Here is a 20,376-nt window from a genome sequence, read left to right as displayed (position 1 = left end):
GGCGAGTGTCAGGAGGATGGAGCCGGGCTCTTCTCGGTGATGGCCAATGACAGGACAAGGGGCAATGGGTGCAAGCTGGAGCACAGGAGGTTCCACATTAACATAAGGAAAAACTTTTTCTCTGTGAGGGTGGCAGAGCCCTGGAACAGGCTGCCCAGAGAGGTTGTGGAGTCTCCTTCTCTGGAGACATTCAAAACCCTCCTGGACACGTTTCTGTGTGACCTGCTGTCTTGGTTTGAAAGACAGGTGTCTTCTGAGGAAGGCAGGAGCCTCCCTTGAAATGGAAAATGCAACCCCCTTCCCTCCAAATTATTATAATTTTGAAATTGAGGGGCCTTCAGGCAAAGATATGGGGAATAGGAATAACAGTTCTTTACTAATATATATATATATGTATATATAACACAAAGCAGGAAAAAAACCAGCCCACTGGTTTAAACTGACAGAGTCAGAAATACAACCTGACACCCTGTTAGGGTGGCAGTAGCAGACCAATAAGATGGTGGCTACAGTCCTCCTGAAAAGTGATGGATGTAGTTCTGTTGAAGCAGCGATCTTGTAAAAGGGTCTGGTCTTCTTCGGAAGGTCCAGTGGTAGGTAGGTAGCTCTTGTCCTCTGGAACTCCAGTGGGGGAAAAAAACCTCCTCTGGGAATCCAGTGGAAGAAGACTGATAGGGTGTTCGAGATCTCAGTTTATATTTAGCATGGAATGCTTGGCTCCTTCCCCCTGGGTGGAGCATCTCACAATGGGATGGGAAGTCATGAGGCAATTCATTGATGGGCCAACAACAGGAGATAGTCCAGGAGGAGTTATCTATGGGTCATGCGATAAGGCATTGTTGTGCCCATTAACAGAAGATAGTCCAGAGGGAGGAGGCAGGGAGCACCCCTCCCACCTGGTCTCAACAGCTCCTGAAGATGGTAATAGAATACTTTTTTTGGCACATCTTACACTGTAACCTAGGACATACTCCACCCCTTATTCTATTACCATCTACACAATACGCAACTCAATGCCCCCTTACAGATACATATATACATACATACATATATATATACACACTGAAACCTTACACATAGTTCTCACTTAAAATTAGGTCTCCTTGTGGTACACAATGGGTTTCCCCATTTTTCTGCATTACCCACCAAGTGTAACCAGGTCCTTGAGCCAAAACAACCCCACGGAGGGGTGTGCCTTTGCCTGACGTGGGATTAATCCAAACAGTCTTTCCTAACATACCTCCCATGTGTACCTGTCCTAGGTACACCGAATCCCTGACGTACGACAGTCTCCATAATCTGCACAAAGACATCGTACGGTGGGGGCGTGAGGCATTTACAACCTGGTTACTTCGGGTCTGGGACCTTATGGGTACAGGTGTGCAACTGGATGGCAGTGAGGCAAGGAATTTGGGACCCTTGACTCAGGACTCAGGTGTCAATCAGGTATTTGTAAGGGAGCCAGGGACCCTTTCCCTCTGGGAGCAGCTTTTAAAGAGTGTGAGAGAGAGGTTTGTCCACAGAGAGAGAATGCAGGAGCACCATCACAGAATGCGCTGGAAGACCCTTGAGGAAGGGATCCAACAGCTGAGAGAAGTGGCAGTATTGGAGGTACTCTTTGGGAGGGATGGACAGCATGGTAATGACCCTGACAAAGTCAGGTGCACAGGGCAAATGTTGTGGAATCTGGCAAATCTAGGGCCATCTCAATATGCCACCTTCATTGCAATGATTAATGCGGATAACGACCGAGAGACAGTGGGTTCTGTCACCAACAAGCTTAGAAATTTTGAAAGCATGATCAATGGTCCAATGCAGGCTAACGTCTCTGCTGTGATTAAGAGCCTACAAGAGGAGATGAGGGAAATAAAGGAGGAGGTGAGGAGGAGCAGTTCCCACTTGGCACCAGTACGAGTCACAGGCCCCAGAGTCGGAGCCCAACGTCCCCCAGCTAGAGGGAGAGGGTACACCCCACGAGCTGAGCTATGGTACTTCCTGCGCAACCATGGGGAAGACATGGGAAGGTGGGATGGGAAACCCACTTCTGTCCTGGCAGCACGGGTGCGTCAACTCAAGGAGGGAAACACTAACCGGGGGAGTAACAGTAAACTGAAGGTAGCCTCAACCTCCCAGAACTGAGCTGCCAGATATTACAGAAGGGAGGATGATCCGACAGATCCCCTTGAAGGAACCTCTAGTATGTATGTCCAGGAAGGAAATGATAACCAGTGCTATAGGGGCCCTGCCTCTAGCCAGGGAGAGGCACGGGAAAACCAGATATTTTGGACGGTGTGGATCCGATGGCCTGGCACGTCAGAGCCACAAAAATACAAAGCGTTAGTTGATACTGGTGCGCAGTGTACCCTAATGCCATCGGGACATGTGGGGGCAGAACCTGTTTCCATTGCCGGGATAACGGGGGGATCGCAGCAATTGACTCTGTTGGAAGCCGAGGTGAGCCTTACTGGGAAGGAGTGGCAGAAACATCCGATTGTGACTGGCCCAGAGGCCCCGTGTATTCTGGGCATAGACTTCCTCTGGAACGGCTATTACAAGGACTCAAAAGGTCTCAGGTGGGCATTTGGGATAGCTGCTGTGGAGGCAGGGGGCATTAGGCAATTGAACACCTTGCCTGGACTATCAGAAAACCCATCTGCAGTAGGACTCCTGAAGGTGGAAGAGCAACAAGTGCCAATTGCCACCTCGACAGTGCATCACCGGCAGTATTGGACGAATCGAGATGCCGTGATCCCCATCCACAAAATGATCCGCGAGCTGGAGAGTCAAGGGGTGGTCAGCAAGACCCACTCACCCTTCAACAGCCCCATTTGGCCTGTGCGCAAGTCTGACAGAGAATGGAGATTGACTGTGGACTATCGTGGCTTGAATGAAGTGACTCCACCGTTGAGCGCTGCCGTGCCGGACATGCTGGAACTCCAGTACGAGCTGGAGTCCAAGGCAGCAAAGTGGTATGCCACTATTGACATTGCCCATGCTTTTTTCTCCATTCCTCTGGCAGCAGAATGCAGGCCTCAGTTTGCCTTCACCTGGAGGGGCGTACAGTACACCTGGAACCGACTGCCCCAGGGGTGGAAGCACAGTCCCACCATCTGCCATGGACTGATCCAGGCTGCACTGGAAAAGGGTGAAGCTCCGGAACATCTGCAGTACATCGATTGCGGAGACGGGAGTTGGAGAATCCACAAAAGACTCAATATGAGTTATATCAGGAAACTCGTTTTATTGTGCAGATGCACTTTCTTATATAGCATAATTTTCCAAAGTCATCATGACTTGCAGTTTTTCATAAACTCTAATTGTGCTATACATACATCAGTCATCTGCTTCTACCTATCACTTTACTATTAATACTAATGCGTTCCGCCTCATACGGATGTTAGCTTCTAATTCTTCTATTCTGACCCTCAAGGCCGAAGCGTCCTTGAGGCCTGCTGTATTAGTTTAGACAAACTATTCAACAGAGTTTTCCCTGTGCAGGCCCTCTAGCATTCCATGCCTGTTTTCAGCGAGCTATGCTCCCACAATCGATGACATCATTGTGTGGGGGAACACGGCAATGGAAGTATTTGGGAAAGGAGAGAAGATCATCCAGATTCTCCTGGAAGCTGGTTTTGCTATCAAGAAGAGCAAAGTCAAGGGACCTGCCCGAGAGATCCAGTTCCTGGGGGTAAAGTAGCAAGATGGACGGCGTCAGATCCCCACCGAGGTTATCAATAAGATCACCGCCATGTCTCCACCAACCAGCAAGAAGGAAACACAGGCTTTCCTAGGCGCCATAGGTTTTTGGAGAATGCACATTCCTGAGTACAGCCAGATTGTGAGCCCTCTGTACCTGGTTACCTGCAAGAAGAACGATTTCCACTGGGGCCCTGAACAGCAACAAGCCTTTGCCCAAATCAAGCAGGAGATCGCTCATGTGCTAGCCCTTGGCCCAGTCAGGATGGGACCAGAGTTGAGGAATGTGCTCTACTCTGCAGCCAGGAACAATGGTTTGTCCTGGAGCCTTTGGCAGAAGGTGCCTGGGGAGACTCGTGGCCGACCACTGAGATTCTGGAGTTGAAGTTATAGAGGGTCTGAGGCCAACTACACTCCCACAGAGAAGGAAATCCTAGCAGCCTATGAAGGAGTCCAAGCCGCCTCGGAAGTGATTGGCACCGAAGCACAACTCCTCCTGGCACCCTGACTACCGGTGCTGGGGTGGATGTTTAAAGGAAAGGTTCCCTCTACCCACCACACCACCGATGCCACATGGAGCAAATGGATTGCCCTCATCACACAGTGCACCCGTATTGGAAATCCAAATCACCCTGGGATTTTGGAGATAATTATGAACTGGCCGGAAGGTGAAGACTTTGGCCTCACTGACGAAGAGGAGCAGGAACAAGTGACGCGGGCTGAAGAAGCTCCACCGTACAACCAACTACCAGCAGAGGAAACACGATATGCTCTTTTCACTGACGGTTCCTGTTGCATCATAGGGATGAACTGGAGGTGGAAAGCAGCCGTATGGAGCCCCACACGACAGGTCGCACAAGCTACTGAAGGAGAAGGTGGATCAAGTCAACTTGCTGAACTCAGAGCTGTTCAACTGGCCCTGGACATTGCTGAAAGAGAGAAGTGGCCAAAGCTCTACCTTTATACTGATTCGTGGATGGTAGCCAATGCTCTGTGGAGCTAGCTAAAAAGGCCAACTGGCAGCGTAGGGGAAAACCAATCTGGGCTGCTGATGAGTGGAAAGATATTGCCACTCGGGTAAAGAAGCTACCTGTGAGGGTCCGTCATGTAGATGCTCATGTCCCCAGGAGTCGGGCTAATGAAGAACATCGTAACAACGAACAGGTAGATCAGGCTGCGAAAATAGAGATGTCCCAGATAGACTTAGATTGGCAACATAAAGGAGAGTTGTTCTTAGCTCGATGGGCCCATGATGCCTCAGGCCATCAAGGCAGAGAGGCCACTTATAAATGGGCACGGGACCGAGGGGTGGATCTAACCATGAACAGTATCTCCCAGGTTATCCATGACTGTGAGACCTGCGCTGCGATCAAGCAGGCCAAGCGGGTGAAGCCTCTGTGGTATGGTGGACGATGGTCGAAGTATAGGTATGGGGGAGCCTGGCAAATTGACAACATCACTCTTCCCCAAACGCGCCAAGGCAAGCGCTATGTGCTGACCATGGTGGAAGCAACCACTGTGTGGCTGGAGACCTACCCTGTGCCTCATGCTACTGCCCAGAACACCATCTTGGGCCTGGAAAAGCAAGTTCTTTGGAGACATGGCACCCCTGAATCGAGTCAGACAATGGGACATATTTCAAGAACAGCCTCATCAGCACTTGGGCCAGAGAACATGGAATCGAATGGATATATCATATCCCTTATCATGCACCAGCTGCCGGGAAAGTTGAATGGTGCAACGGACTACTTAAGACGACCCTAAAAGCACTTGGAGGGGTTACTTTCAAAATTTGGGAACTGAACATAGCAAAGGCCACCTGGATGGTCAATACCCGAGGGTCCATCAATCGAGCTGGTCCTGCCCAGTCTGGACCCTTGCACACAGTGGACGAAGATAAAGTCCCTGTGGTACACACGAGAGGTATGTTAGGAAAGACTGTTTGGATTAATCCCACGTCAGGCAAAGGCACACCCCTCCGTGGGGTTGTTTTTGCTCAAGGACCTGGTTACACTTGGTGGGTAATGCAGAAAAATGGGGAAACTCATTGTGTACCACAAGGAGACCTAATTTTAAGTGAGACCTATGTGTAAGATTTCATTGCGTATATATGTATATATGTATATATGTATCTGTAAGGGAGCATTGAGTTAGGTATGGTGTAAATGGTAATAGAATAAGGGGTGGATTATGTCCTAGGTTACAGTGAAAAATGTGCCCCCCAAAAAAGTATTCTATTACCATCTTCAGGAGCTGTTGAGACCAGGTGGGAGGGGTGCTCCCTGCCTCCCCCCTCTGGACTATCTTCTGTTAATGGGCACAACAGTGCCTTATCACATGACCCATAGATAACTCCTCCTGGATGATCTCCTGTTGTTGGCCCATCAAGGAACTGCCTCACGACACCCCATCCCATTGTGAGATGCTCCGCCCGAGGGGAAGGAGCCAAGCATTCCATGCTAAATAAAAACTGAGATCTCGAACACCCTAGCAGCCTTCTTCCACTGGATTCCCAGAGGAGGTTTTTTCCCTCCACTGGAGTTCTAGAGGACAAGAGCTACCTACCTACCACCGGACCTTCCGAAGAAGACCAGACCCTTTTACAAGATCGCTGCTTCAGAAGAACTACATCCATCACTTCAGGAGGACTGCAGTCACCATCTTATCGGACTGCTACTGCCACCCTAACAGGGTGTCAGGTTGTATTTCTGACTCTGTCAGTGTAAAACAATGGGTTCGTTTTTTTACTGCCTTGTGTTATATATATATATATATATATATATATATATATATATTAGTAAAGAACTGCTATTCCAATTCCCCATATCTTTGCCTGAAGGTCCCTTAATTTCAAAATTATAATAATTTGGAGGGAAGGGGGTTGCATTTTCTATTTCAAGGGAGACTCCTGCCTTCCTCAGAAGACACCTGTCTTTCAAACCAAGACAAACATCTAGAAGTAAAGCCCAAACGACGTAAAGCAAAGCATCTAGAGGTAAAGCCCAACATCTAGAAATAAAGCCCAACATCTAGAGGTAAAACCCAAGCGATGTAAAGCCCAAAATCTAGAGGTAAAGCCCAACAGATGGAGCGAAAGCCCAAGCGATGTAAAGCCCAACGTCTAGAGGTAAAGCTCAAGCGTTGTAAAGCCAGACACCTATTTGTAAAGCCCAAGTGATGTAAAGCCTAACATTTACCGGTAAAGCACAATGTCTGGCGGTAAATCCCAACGTCTAGAGGCAAATCCCAACATCTTGAGGTAAAGCGCAACATCATGAGGTAAAGCCCAACATCTAGAGGTAAAGCCCAAGCGATGCAAAGCCCAACATCTAGAGGTAAAGCTCAAGCGATATAAAGCCCAATATCTAGGGGTAAAGACAACTTCTACAGGTAAAGCGCAACATCTAGAGGTAAAGGCCAAGTGGTGTAAAGCCCAACATCTAGAGATACAGCACAAGTGATGGAAATCCGAACATCTAGAGGTAAAGCCGAGCATTTAGAGGTAAAGAGCAACATCTAGAGGTAAAGCCCAACATCTAGATGTAAAATCCAAGCGATGTAAAGCCCAACATCTAGAGGTAAAGCCCAAGCGATGTAAAGCCAGACACCTATTGGTAAAGCCGAAGTGATGTAAAGCCCAACATCTAGATGTAAAGCCCAAGCGATGTAAAGCACAACATGTAGAGGTAAAGCCCAATGTCTAGAGGTACATCTCAACATCTAGAGGCAAATCCCAACATCTTGAGGTAAAGCGCAACATCTAGAGGTAAAGCCCAACATCTAGAGGTAAACCCAAGTGATGTAAAGCCCAATATCTAGAGGTAAAGCCCAACATCTAGAGGTTAAGCCAGCATCTAGAGGTAAAGCCGAAGCGATGTAAAGCCCAAGATCTAGAGGTAAAGCCCAAGCGGCGTAAAGCCCAACATCTAGAGGTAAAGTCCAAGTGATTAAAGCCCAACGTTTAGAGGTAAAGCCCAAGCAATGTAAAGCCCAACATCTAGAGTTAAAGCTCAACATCTGGACGTAAAGCCCAACATCTAGAGGTAAAGCGGAAGGAATGCAAAGCCCGACACCTAGAGGTAAAGCCCAACATCTAGAGGTAAAGCCCAACATCTAGAGGTAAACCCAACATCTAGAGGTAAAGCCCAACAACTAGATGTAAATCCCAACATCTTGAGGTAAAGCGCAACATCTAGAGGTAAAGCCTAATATCTAGAGGTAAAGCCAGAGGATTGTAAAGCCTTATATCTAGAGGGAAAGCCCAATCAACGTAAAGCCCAACGTCTAGTGTTAAAGTCGAACATCTAGATGGAAAGCCAAAGGGTTGTAAAGCCTGATATCTAGAGGTTAAACCGAAGCGATGTAAAGCCGAACATCTAGAGGTAAAGCCCAAGTGTTGTAAAGTCAGACACCTACTCGCAAAGCCCAAGCGGTATAAAGCCCAAAATCTAAAGGTAAAGCCCAACATCTAGAAGTAAACCCAAGCGATGTAAAGACCAAGATGTTGAAGTAAAGCCCAACATGTAGAGGTAAAGCCCAACATCTAGAGGTAAAGCCCAAGCGATGTAATGCCCAACATCTAGAGGTAAAGCCCAACATCTAGAGGAGAAGCCCAGCATCTAGAGGTAAAGCCGAAGCGATGTAAAGCCCAAGATCTAGAGGTAAAGCCCAACATCTAGAGGTAAAGCCAAGCTATGTAAATCCCAAAATCTAGAGGTTAAGCCCAACATCTAGAGGTAAAGCCCAAGCGATGTAATGCCCAACATCTAGAGGTAAAGCCCAACATCTAGAGGAGAAGCCCAGCATCTAGAGGTAAAGCCAAGCTATGTAAATCCCAAAATCTAGAGGTTAAGCCCAACATCTAGAGGTAAAGCAAAACATCTAGAGGTAAAGCACAAGAGATATAAAGCCAACCTCCAGTGGTAAAGCCCAACATCTAGAGGTAAAGCCCAAGCGATGGAAAGCCCACCATCTAGAGGTAAATCCGAAGCGATGTAAAGCCCACCGTCAAGAGCTAAAGACCAACACCTAGAGGTAAAGTCCAACATCTAGAGATAAAGCCCAAGAGATGGAAATCCCAACATCTAGAGGTGAAGCCCAAGCGATGTAAAGCCCAACATCTAGAGATAAACCCCAACATCTAGAAGTAAAGCCCAACATATAGTGTTAAAGCCAAACATCTAGATGTTAAACCCAGCATCTAGAAGTAAAGCCCAACATCTAGAGGTAAAGCCCAACATCTAGATCTAAAGCCCAACATCTAGAGGTAAAGCCAAACATCTAGAGGTAAAGTCCAACATCTAGAGGTAAAGCACAACACCTACACTTAAAGCCGAAGCAATGTAAAGCCCAACAACCAGAGGTAAAGCCCAACCAATGTAAAACCCAACATCTAGGTGTAAAGTCCAACATCTAGAGGCAAAGTAAAACATCTAGATGTAAAACCCAACATCTAGAGGTAAAGACCAACATCTAGAGGTAAAGCCCAACATATAGAGGTAAAGCCAAACATCTAGAGGTAAAGCCAAACATCTAGATGTAAAGCGCAACGTCTGGAGGTAAAGCCCAATATCTAGATATAAAGCCGAACATCTAGAGGTAAAGCCCACCATCTAGAGGTAAAGCCCAACATCTAGATGTAAAACTAAACATCTAAATTTAAAACCCAACATCTAGAGGTAAATCCCAACATCTAGAGGTAAAGCCAAACATCTAGATGTAAAGCCCAACATCTGGAGGTAAAGCCCATCATCTAGAAGTAAAGCCTGACCTCTAGAGTTAAATTCAAACATCTAGGTGTAAAACCCAACATCTAGAAGTAAAGCCAAATGCCTAGATAAAAAACCCAAAATCTAAAGGTAAAGCCCATCATCTAGAGGTAAAGCTCAACATCTAGAGGTAAAGCCCAACACCTAGAGGTAAAGCCCAATTGATGTAAAGCCCAAAATCTGGAGGTAAAGCCGACAATCTATAGGTAAATTCCAGCATCTAGAGGTAAAGCCCAACATCTAGAGGTAAAGCCAAAAAACTAGATGTAAAGCCCAATATCTAGATTTAAAGCCCAAGCGATGTAAAGCCCAATATCTAGATTTAAAGCCCAAGCCATGTTCAGCGAAACATCTAGAGGTAAAGCCCAAAATCCAAAGCCGAACATGTAGAGGTAAATACCAAACGATGTACTGCCCAACAAGTAGAGATAAAGCCCAACATCTAAGGTAAAGCCCAACATCTAGAGTTAAAGCCCATTTGATGTAAATCCCAACATTTGGAGGTAAAGCCCAACATCTAGAGGTAAAGCCCAACATCGAAATTTAAACCCCAACATCCAGATATTAAGCCCAAGTGAATGAAAGTCCAACATTTGTCAGTCAAGCCCAACATCTAGAGGTAAAGCCCAACATCTAAAGGCCAACATCTAGAGGTAAAGCCCAAGTGATGTGAGGCCCAACACATAGAGGTAAACCCAAGTGATGTAAGGCCCAAAATCTAGAGGTATAGCCCAACGTCTGGAGGTAAAGTCCATCATCTGGAAGTAAAGTTCAAGCGATGTAAAGCCCAACATCTAAAGGTAAAGCCAACCATCTAAAGCCCAACATCTAGAGATAGATCCCAAGCGATGTAAAGCCCAACATCTAGAGGTAAATCCCAACATCTAGAACTTAAGCCCAAGCGATATAAAGCCCAACATCCAGTGGTAAGGCCCGAGTGATATAAAACCCAAAATCTAGAGGTAAAGCCCAAAATCCAAAGCCCAACATCTAGGGGTAAAGCCCAAGAGATGTACTGCCAAACATGTAAAGGTAAAGCCCAACATCTAGAGGTAAAAACCAACATCTAGAGGTAAAGACCAAGAATATAAAGCCCAACATCTAGAGCTAAATCCCAAGCGATGTAAAGCCCAAGATAGAGAGGTAAACCAAACATCTGGATGTAAAGCCGAAGCGATGTAAAGCCCAACATACAGAGGTAAAGCCCAACATCTACAGGTAAAGCCCAGAATCCAAATCGCAACATCTCGAGGTAAAGACCAAGCTATGTAAAGCAAAAGATCTGGAGGTAAATCCAAACATCTAGAGGTAAAACCCAAGAAATTGAGATTAAGCCCAAGCGAATGAAAGCCCAACATCTGGAGGTAAAGGCCAACATCTTGACTTAAAGCCCAACATCTAGAGGTAAAGCCCGGAATTCAAAGCCCAACATCTAGAGGGAAAGCCTAAACGATGTAAAGGCTAACATCTAGAGGCAAAGCCCAACATCTAGAGGTAAAGCTCATCGATGTAAAGACCACATGTAGAGGTAAAGCCCAACATCTAGAGAGAAATCACAAACGATGTAAAAGCCAACATCTAGAGGTAAAACAGAACATCAAGAGGTAAAGCCCAACACATAAAGGTAAAGCCCAAGCGATGTAAAGCCCAACATCTAGAGGTAAAGTTCAAGCGATATGAAGTCAAACATCTAGAGGTAAAGCCCAAGCAATATAAAGCCCAACATCCAGAGGTAAAGCCTGAGCAATGTAAAGCACGACATCTAGAGGTAAAGCCCAACATCTAGAGGTAAAGTCCAAGCGATGCAAAGGCCAACATCTAGAGGTAAATCAGAAAAACTGTAGGTAAAGACTAACATCTAGAGGTAAAGCCAAAGATCTTAAGCTCAACATCTAGAGGTAAAGCCCAAGCTATATAAAGCACAAAATCTAGAGGTAAATCCCAACATCTAGAGGTAAACCCCAAACGATGTAAAGCCCAACATCCAGAGGTAAAGACCGGAATCCGAAGACCTACATCTAGAAGTAAAGCCCAAGCGATGTAAAGAGAAACATCTACAGGTAAAGCCCAACATCTAGATGTTAAGCCCAAGCGAATGAAAGCCCAACATTTGAAGGTAAAGCCCAACATCTTGGGGTAAAGTCCAACATCTTGAGGTAAAGCCGAAAATATAGAGGTAAAGCCCAACATCTACACTTAAAGCTAAAGCGATGTAAAGACCAACATCTAGAGGAAAAGCCAAACATCTAGATGTAAAACCTAACATCTAGTGGTAAAGCGCAACATCTAGAGGTAAAGTCCAACATCTGGAGGTAAAGCCCAATATCTAGAGTTAAAGCCAAGATCTAGTGGTAAAGCCCAACATCTTGTTTACATCACTTCGGGTTTACCTCTAGATGTTGGGCTTTACCTCTAGTTTTTAGGCTTTAACTTTAAATGTTGGGCTTTACATCTAGATGTTGGGCTTTACCTCTAGATGTTGGGGTTTACATCTATACGTTGGGTTTTACCTCTATATGTTGGGCTTTTCTTCTAGATATTGGGCTTTACTTCTAGATGTCTGGTTTTACATCTAGATGTTTGGCTTTACCTCTACATGTTGGGCTTTACCTCTAGACTTTGGGCTTACTTCACGATGTTGGGCTTTACCTGTAGATGTTGGGCTTTACCTCTAGATGTCAGGGTTTACATCTAGATAATTGGCTTTACCTCTATATGTTGGGGTTTACCTCTAGATACTGGACTTCACCTCTAGATGTTGGGTATTACATCTAGACGTTCGGCTTTACCTCTAGATGTTCGGCTTTACCTTTAGATTTTGGGCTTTACCTCTTCATGCCGGGCTTTATATGTAGATGTTGGGATTTTCCTCTAGATTTTGGGCTTTACCTCTAGATATTGGGCTTTAACTCTAGATATTGGGCGTTACCTCCTGATGTTGGGCTTTACATCACTTGGGCTTTACCTATAGATGTTGGGCTTTACCTCTAGATGTTGTGTTTTACATCTAGATTTTTGGCATTATCTCAAGATGTTGGGATTTCCCTCTATATTTTGGGCTTTACATTGCTTGGGCTTTACCTCTAGCTGGAGGGCTGTATTTCTAGATGTTGGACTTTACCTATAGGTGTTGGGATTTACATCGCTTGGATTTTACATCTAGATGTTGGGTTTTACATTGCTTGGGCTTTACATCTATATGCTGGGCTTTACCTCTAGATGTTTGGCTTTTCATCGCTTGGCTTTACCTCTAGATGTTGTGTATTACCGCAAGATGTTGGGGTTTACCTCTAAATGTTGACCTTTACCTCTAGATTTTGGGCTTTACATCGCTTGGGCTTTACCGCTAGATGTGGTGCTTTAACCCTAGATGTTTGGTTTTACATCTAGGTGTTTGGATTTACCTCTAGATAATGGGCTTTACTGCTATATTTTGGGTTGTACATTAGATGTTTGGCTTTACCTCTAGATGTTGGGCTTTACTGCTATATTTTGGGTTGTACATTAGATGTTTGGCTTTACCTCTAGATGTTGGGCTTTACATCGCTTGGTCTTTAGCTCTAGATGTTGGGCTTTAACCCTAGGTGTTGGGCTTTACCTCTATATGTTGAGCTTTACATCAAATGGGCTTTAACTCTAGATGTCGGGCTTTAGTTCTAGGTGTTGGGTTTTACATCTACATGTTTGGCTTTAACTCTAGATGTTGGGCTTTACCTCTATATGTTGGGCTTTACCTCTAGATGTTGGGCTTTACCACGAGATGTTGGGTTTTACATCTAGATGTTTGGCTTAGCCTCTAGATGTTGTACTTTACCTCTAGATGTTGGGGTTTACATCGCTTAGTCTTTACCTCTAGATGTTGGGCTTTACCTCTAGATGTTGGGTTTTACATCGCTTGGTCTTTACCTCTAGATGTTGGGCTTTACCTCTAGGTTTTCGGCTTTACCACCAGGTGTTGGGCATTACATCGCTTGGTCTTTACCTCTAGATGTTGGGCTTTACCTCTAGATTTTGGATTTTACCTCTAGATGTTGTGTATTACAACAAGATGTTTGGCTTTACGTCTAGATGTTGGGCTTTACCTCTAGATGTAGGGCTTTACCTCTAGATGTAGGGCTTTACCTCTAGATTCTAGGATTTACCTCTAGATGTTGGGCTTTATATCTAGATGTTTGGTTTACCCCTAGGTGTTGGGCTTTACCTCTAGATGTTAGGATTTACCTCTAGATGTTGGGCTTTACATTTAGATGTTTGGCTTACCTCAAGATGTTGGGCTTTACCTCTGGATGTTGGTCTTTACCTCTTCATGTTGGGCTTTATCTCCTCATATTGGGCTTTACATAGTTTTGGATTTACCTCTACATTTTGGGCTTTTCCTCTAGATGTTGAGCTTTATCTATAGATGTTGGGCTTTACCTCTAGATGTTGGGATTTTCCTCTAGATGTTGGGCTTTACCTCTAGAACTTGGGCTTTACCTCTGGATGTTTGGCTTTACCTCTAGATGTCGGGCTTTACCTGTAAGTGTTGGATTTTACATCTAGATTTTGAGCCTTACGTATAGATGTATGGATGTAACTGTAGATGTTGGGCTTTGCCTCTAGATTTTGGACTTTACCTCTAGATATTGGCTTTATCTCTACATGTTGGGCTTCACATCTTTTCGACTTTACCTCTATCTGTTGGGCTTTATCTCTACATGTTGGGCTTTACCTCTAGATGGTGGGATTTGGCTCTGGATGTTGGGCTTTACCTCTAGATTTTGGGCTTTACATTGCGGGAGCTACGTGAGGACACTGACACGATCAATGTGATCTAACAAGTGAACCTTTATGTCCGTGTTTTCAGTGCTATTTATAAACCTTGACCACACCCAATAAATACTGATTTGCTTCATCACAAATAACGGCCCATAGTCCAACCTGATTGGCCACATTGTGAGTCATGTTCAAGTCACAAATGTTCACACCCATCTTCTTCAAGAAATTAAAACTGCCTCATTAATGGCGGCTGTTTCTTCTCCTGCACCTGTAAGGTGTTCATGCCCCCTGCACCGGAAGTTGTTTATGCTTTCAGCAGTTCCGGTACGTCCCAGCTCATATTCTCTGGAAAGGCTGGATTGTTCACATGTTCCTTATTTCATAAATGTCCTCCCACACATCCTCCTTCTTTTTTTTGAACAATCCAGACTTGTTTTACAGCCCGCTCGATCACTGAGCTTATGTACCATAAGATACAAGTTAGCATCAGTGCAATTAATATCATGATAACAATAAGGATACCATACTTTACCCAGTGTAGTAACCATCCACTTATACCCCAGGAACTCAACCACGTGTCCAGCAGAGAACGATCAATGCCAATTGCAGAGACAGGAGTTTGGAAAATCCACAAAAAGACTCGATATAAGTTATATCAGGAAACTCATTTTATTGTGCAGATGCACTTTCTTATATAGCATAATTTTCCAAAGTCATCATGACTTGCAGTTTTTCATAAACTCCAGTTGTGCTATACATACATCAGTCATCTGCTTCTACCTATCACTTTACTATTAACACTAATGCGTTCCGCCTCATACGGATGTTAGCTTCTAATTCTTCTATTCTGACCCTCAAGGTTGAAGCGTCCTTGAGGCCTGCTGTATTAGTTTAGACAAACTGTTCAACAGAGTTTTCCCTGTGCAGGCCCTCTAGCATTCCATGCCTGTTTTCAGTGAGGTACGCTCCCACAGCCAATCTTTTTAATATTCTTTTGCAGATTTTGTATATGCTTGTGAAATGATCAGAAAGATTAATGCAACACAATCCCTCAAAATCTTCACACCCATGACCTAATGCCAATAACAAAAAATCTATAGCAGCTCTATTCTGTAATACTGCATGTCTAACACTATCTACATCTTCCAGCAATTCTGTTAGTATGCTTGAGGTCAGATTAATTTGCTTAGCAGTCCAGCATGCTAAATGCGATAGTTCTCGCAAGGCATTGCATCCAGCAGCTCCTGGCAAAAATAATGATAAAGCAATTCTAGAAGCCCTTCCCAGAATGAACCCATTTCTTTTCTCTGTGTTAACACAGGTGGCCCCTCACTGTTACCTGCTAGACTTAAAAAATTCAAAACATACAATGTATTCATCAATTGATCATTAGACAACCAACCCTGGGTTCACCCTTTTTGTTTTAACAACATTGCTTTTAGTGTCTGGTGAGAGCGCTGAACAATTGCCTGACCGGTAAGAGAGTGAGGTATACCTGTACGATGGTTAATACTCCAAAAATTGCAAAACATGCAAAGGGAAGCAAAGCATAAGCAGGTGTGTTGTTTGTTTTCATTTCAAGTGGAATGCCTAAAACAGCAAAGCATGCATAAAGATGTCGCTCAACATGTCGGTAGTTTCGTCAGTCTGTGCGGTAGCTGTCCCACCTGTCTTTTTTTTTTTTTTTTTCTTCTTTCTTTGAAAAGCAGCAAAGTGCGGTTAACAAAATATCTTCTATATAATGATAACAATAACACTCCGTCTCACTCACTCACGCATTCAAATATTGATAACCAGTTTTTACACTATCACACAAGGAGCTCCTTTACATCATTCACACAAAAGACATAAGAAGACGTTTGCAAATATGATTACTACAATAGCAACTATAGCATTAAGCAGACTAACCCCATTCACGTAGTTAAATATCAGTGCGAGTGGTGAAAATACACGTTGACATCAATGCCGATCGGTGCACAGTGTGAACATTTAGCAAATTACAGAAACAGACCAGAAAGAATACCTTTTTCCATAGATGGACCATGTCTGCCCCTGCAGAGAGCCAGATGAGTCAGGGAGCCCCTCCGAGAAAGGGTCCCAGGGCGCGCCTAGGGAGTCCCTGTCTTCATTGGCTCCTGCAGCCGGACAGAGATTGTCGCATCTGGGTTGTCAACTGAATCTGAGAAAACTCAATAACAACTACATGTTATCAAGCAGGTATTTTCCATTCTCCATTGCACTTCAAGAAATCTGTCAAAGGCTTTTATATCTTTTATGCAGATTCCCCCTTTTCCATCATCTTTTTAAATTAGATTATCTTTACAAGCAACTTCAGCTCTTTCATAATGAACACTGCTTTTCAAATTACACAACTTTATAGGCAACTTCTAAATGAATCCTGAATTTCTTTGCCTGCTTTAGATAAAATGTGTCATATTTTACAGCCAGTTAACATCATGAATAAAAATAGCATTTTGAAGCTTTATATTTGACCAGACACATACAGATCATAAGACAGTTATTTTTAAAAAAAAAAAAAAAATAGTTTTAAAACAAGGACCTGCTTTGACTCTATTGCAATGACTGAAAAATTAAGCACTTTTTAAACCTGCCTGGCAAGCACAAACCTACAGTGTGATTAGAATTTGGTACACCGTGTAACTGCAAAAGTTTGATTTACAGAGGGACTGAAATGAGTTTACATTGGCTCATAAGGTGACCCATTGTCCCGCAATTGAAGCATCTCTTTTGCTTGCCTCCCTCCTTTCTATCTATGAGGGGTCGAACAGCACTGTATGCAGCAGCAGCAAGTAAGGAAGCGGTACCATTGGTGCATTCTATAACTTCAAGCATATCAGCTACTTGTGCATCTCTGGGTAGGGTACTTAAAGCTCTTTTTGTTGTATCATTAGCATTCTCAAAGGCAAACATTTTGAAAACCTTTTCCTTCATTCCCTCATCCAAGTCTGGATGACTTTTAATAACCTGATCTAAACAATCAATAAAAGAAGGAAAACTTTCTTGTGGACCCTGCTTAATATTGGCAAAGGAATATACCTTTCCTGGTTCCCTGATTGAAATTATTGCTTGGTAAGATAACTGCTGTGACGATTGTAATACCTCTCCTATAAAACCGTGTTGTAATCCCGTATTTGCGAAAGGACCTTGGCCCATTAACATTTGGGCTTGTATACCATACAATGGATCTCCCTGCTGCCGAGGTCGTGCAGCTTCGCGGTCGCAGAGTTGCTGCCATGCCTTGGTAAACATAAGCCGTTGAGAAGGGGGCAAAAGAAAGTTAGCAACCTGTTGTGAATCATATGATAACAGAACATCTGCTGTAAAAATAGATTGTAATAATTGCTGAGTATAACTAGATTGAAGCCCATATTGTGATACTGCTGAACGTGCTTTTTCAAGGATTTTCCAATCAAACGGTTCCCATTTTCTATCTCCTGCTGGATCTGTAACGATAGGGAAGGCAGAAGGAAGAAAATTTCCTTCAATTAGGACATCACGAATAACTCCTTTCCATCTTCATCCTGCTTCTTGTTCACTTAATAGCGTATTTGACAATGAAGTAGTTGGCACAGGCATTTGCGACAAAGGCACTGGTAGTGATGATGGTACAGCAAAAGAATTATGAGTCGCAGCGTTTTCTGGATTTTTCTTGTTGCTGTCTGCTGGGGTAGTGAGTTCCGATAGTTTGTTTATGAGTTGCTGTAGGACTTCATCAAGCAGTTCCTTTTTCTGCTTTTGTTTCGGCATGATCCCCAGAGAAAGAGAGTCTTCCTGTAGGCGGGCTGTTGTGACGGTGTGATAAGGGTGGGATTCTGGGCGGGTCGCTGTGTTGTCAGGATAGGGGTGGGATTTGGGTGGGTCTGCTGGTTCACGTACTTCCCCCTTTTCTTTGCCCACGCCCCCTTGTAGTTTTTCCGTGTTCTCTTCTGAGTCCCTGCTTACTGCGATCAGGCCGGCGCCATTATGGCCACCTCCTCCTCCGAGGGTGCAGTCCCCGCGGAGGCCCCTCTAGCCCCCGAACTCGCGGTCTGTGTCTGATTAGCAGGGGTCAAGGGAGGTGGAACAGGAACAGAAATTCGTGTAGAAAAAATAGAAGTAGTAGTTGTTGGCGAAGAATCGCCTGAGGAGGGGGTAAAGGCAGCAAAGGCAGAAGCTGCAGCAGCTCTTTCAGCTTTCATACTATGCAACATCTCCATAAGCAATTTCCATAACATGGCGTACTTCCCTGCTTCTTTTGCGCTCGCTCCCCCCAAGCTTATATCTTCCCATAACTCTTTACCTATGGCCTCCCACGTAGCAAGTTCAAAAGCAATTCCCACAGAAGGGATTAAACTTCTATTCCATGCCCATAATAACAGCCCTTTAAGAGCCGAGGATTCATACTTAAGTCCTCTCAATGAGAGTATGTGTTGGAGCAGATTTAGGACAGCCTCCTGTTGCTTGTCCAAACCCATCTGTCTCCCCGAATGCTCACCTGATCAGGGTGAGATTCTGTAGTCGTTTCACAACGAGGTGCGCACCTTCCTTTTCTCTCCTCTTTCCTGGTAACTATGTGAGTCACCGCTTATCAACTTGGCGGATAGCTGCTACTCTATTTTTTCTTTTTTTTTTTTTTTATTACTGTGCCAGGGCAGCGGATCTCTTTTGGTCGGCCATCCAGCCTCTTCCTCTCCAAGTCTTGCAACTTTGTTCTGAGGAATCTGAGGGTCCCTGTTCGGGCGCCACTTGTGGGAGCTGCGTGAGGACACTTACACGATCAATGTGATCTAACAAGTGAACCTTAATTTCTGTGTTTCCAGTGCAATTTATAACCCTCGAACACACGCAATAAATACTGATTGGCTTCATCGCAAATAACAGCACATAGTCCAAGCTGACAGGCCACATTGTGAGTCATGTTCAAGTCACGTTCACAAATGTTCACACCCATCTTCTTCAAGAAATTAAAACTGCGTCATTAATGGCAGCTATATCTACTCCTGCATCTGTAAGATGTTCATGCCCCCTGCACCGTAAGTTGTTTATGTTTTCAGCAGTTCCAGTAAGTCACAGCTGAGATTCTCTGGAAAGGCTGGATTGTTCACATGTCCCTTATTTCATAAATATCCTCACACACGACATCTAGAGGTAAAGCCCAACATCTAGAAGTAAAGACCAACACCTAGTTGTAAAGTCAAGCACCTAGATATAAGACCCAATATCTAGAGGTAAAGCCCAAATCTAGAGGTAAATCCCAACATCTAGATTTAAAGCCCAACATACAGAGGTAAAGCCCTACATCTAGAGGTAATGTCAAACATCTAGATGTAAAACCCAAAATCTAGAGGTAAAGCCCAGCATCTAGAGGTAAAGCCAAACATCTAGATGTAAAACCAAATATCTAGAAGTACAGCCCAACATCAACAGGTAAAGCCCAATATCTAGATGTAAAGCCCAACATGTAGAGGTAAAGCCAAACATCTAGATGTAAAGCCCAACATCTGGAGGTAAAGCTCGACATCTAGAGGTAAAGCCCAACATCTAAAGGTAAAGCCCAACATACACACTTAAAGCCGAAGCGATGTGAATCCCAACATCTAGAGGTAAAGCCAGACATCTGGATGTAAAACCCAACACCTAGGGTTAAAGCCCAACATCTAGAGGTAAAGTCCAAGTGATGTAAAGCACAAAATCTAGAGCTAAAGCCCAACATTTAAAGGTTAAAGCCCAACATCGAGAGGTAAAGGCCAATATATAGAGGTAAAGCCCAAGAAATGTAAATTCCAAAATCTAGACATAAAGCCCAACATACAGAGGTAAAGCTCAACATGTAGAGGTAAAGCCCAACATCTAGAGGTAAAGCCAAACATCTAGATATAAAAAACAAAATCTAGATGTAAAGCCCAACATCTAGAGGTAAAACCCAACATCTAGAGGTAAAGTCCAAAATGTATAGGTAAAGCCGAACATCTAGATATAAAACCCAACATGTAAAGTCGAAAATGTAGAGGTAAAGCCCAACATCTAGAGGTAAAGCCAAAAATCTAGCTGTACAACCCAACACCTAGAGGTAAAGTACAACATCTTATTGTAAAGCCCAACATTTAGAGGTAAAGCCCAATGTCTAGATGTAAAGCCCAAAATCTAGAGGTAA

The sequence above is a fragment of the Leptosomus discolor genome, chromosome 19, assembly GCF_034619465.1.
Source record: "Leptosomus discolor isolate bLepDis1 chromosome 19, bLepDis1.hap2, whole genome shotgun sequence".
In the NCBI taxonomy this organism is placed as follows: Eukaryota; Metazoa; Chordata; class Aves; order Leptosomiformes; family Leptosomidae; genus Leptosomus; species Leptosomus discolor.
The sequence above is the reverse complement of the archived record's forward strand: the minus strand, read 5'-3'. Positions refer to the sequence as shown.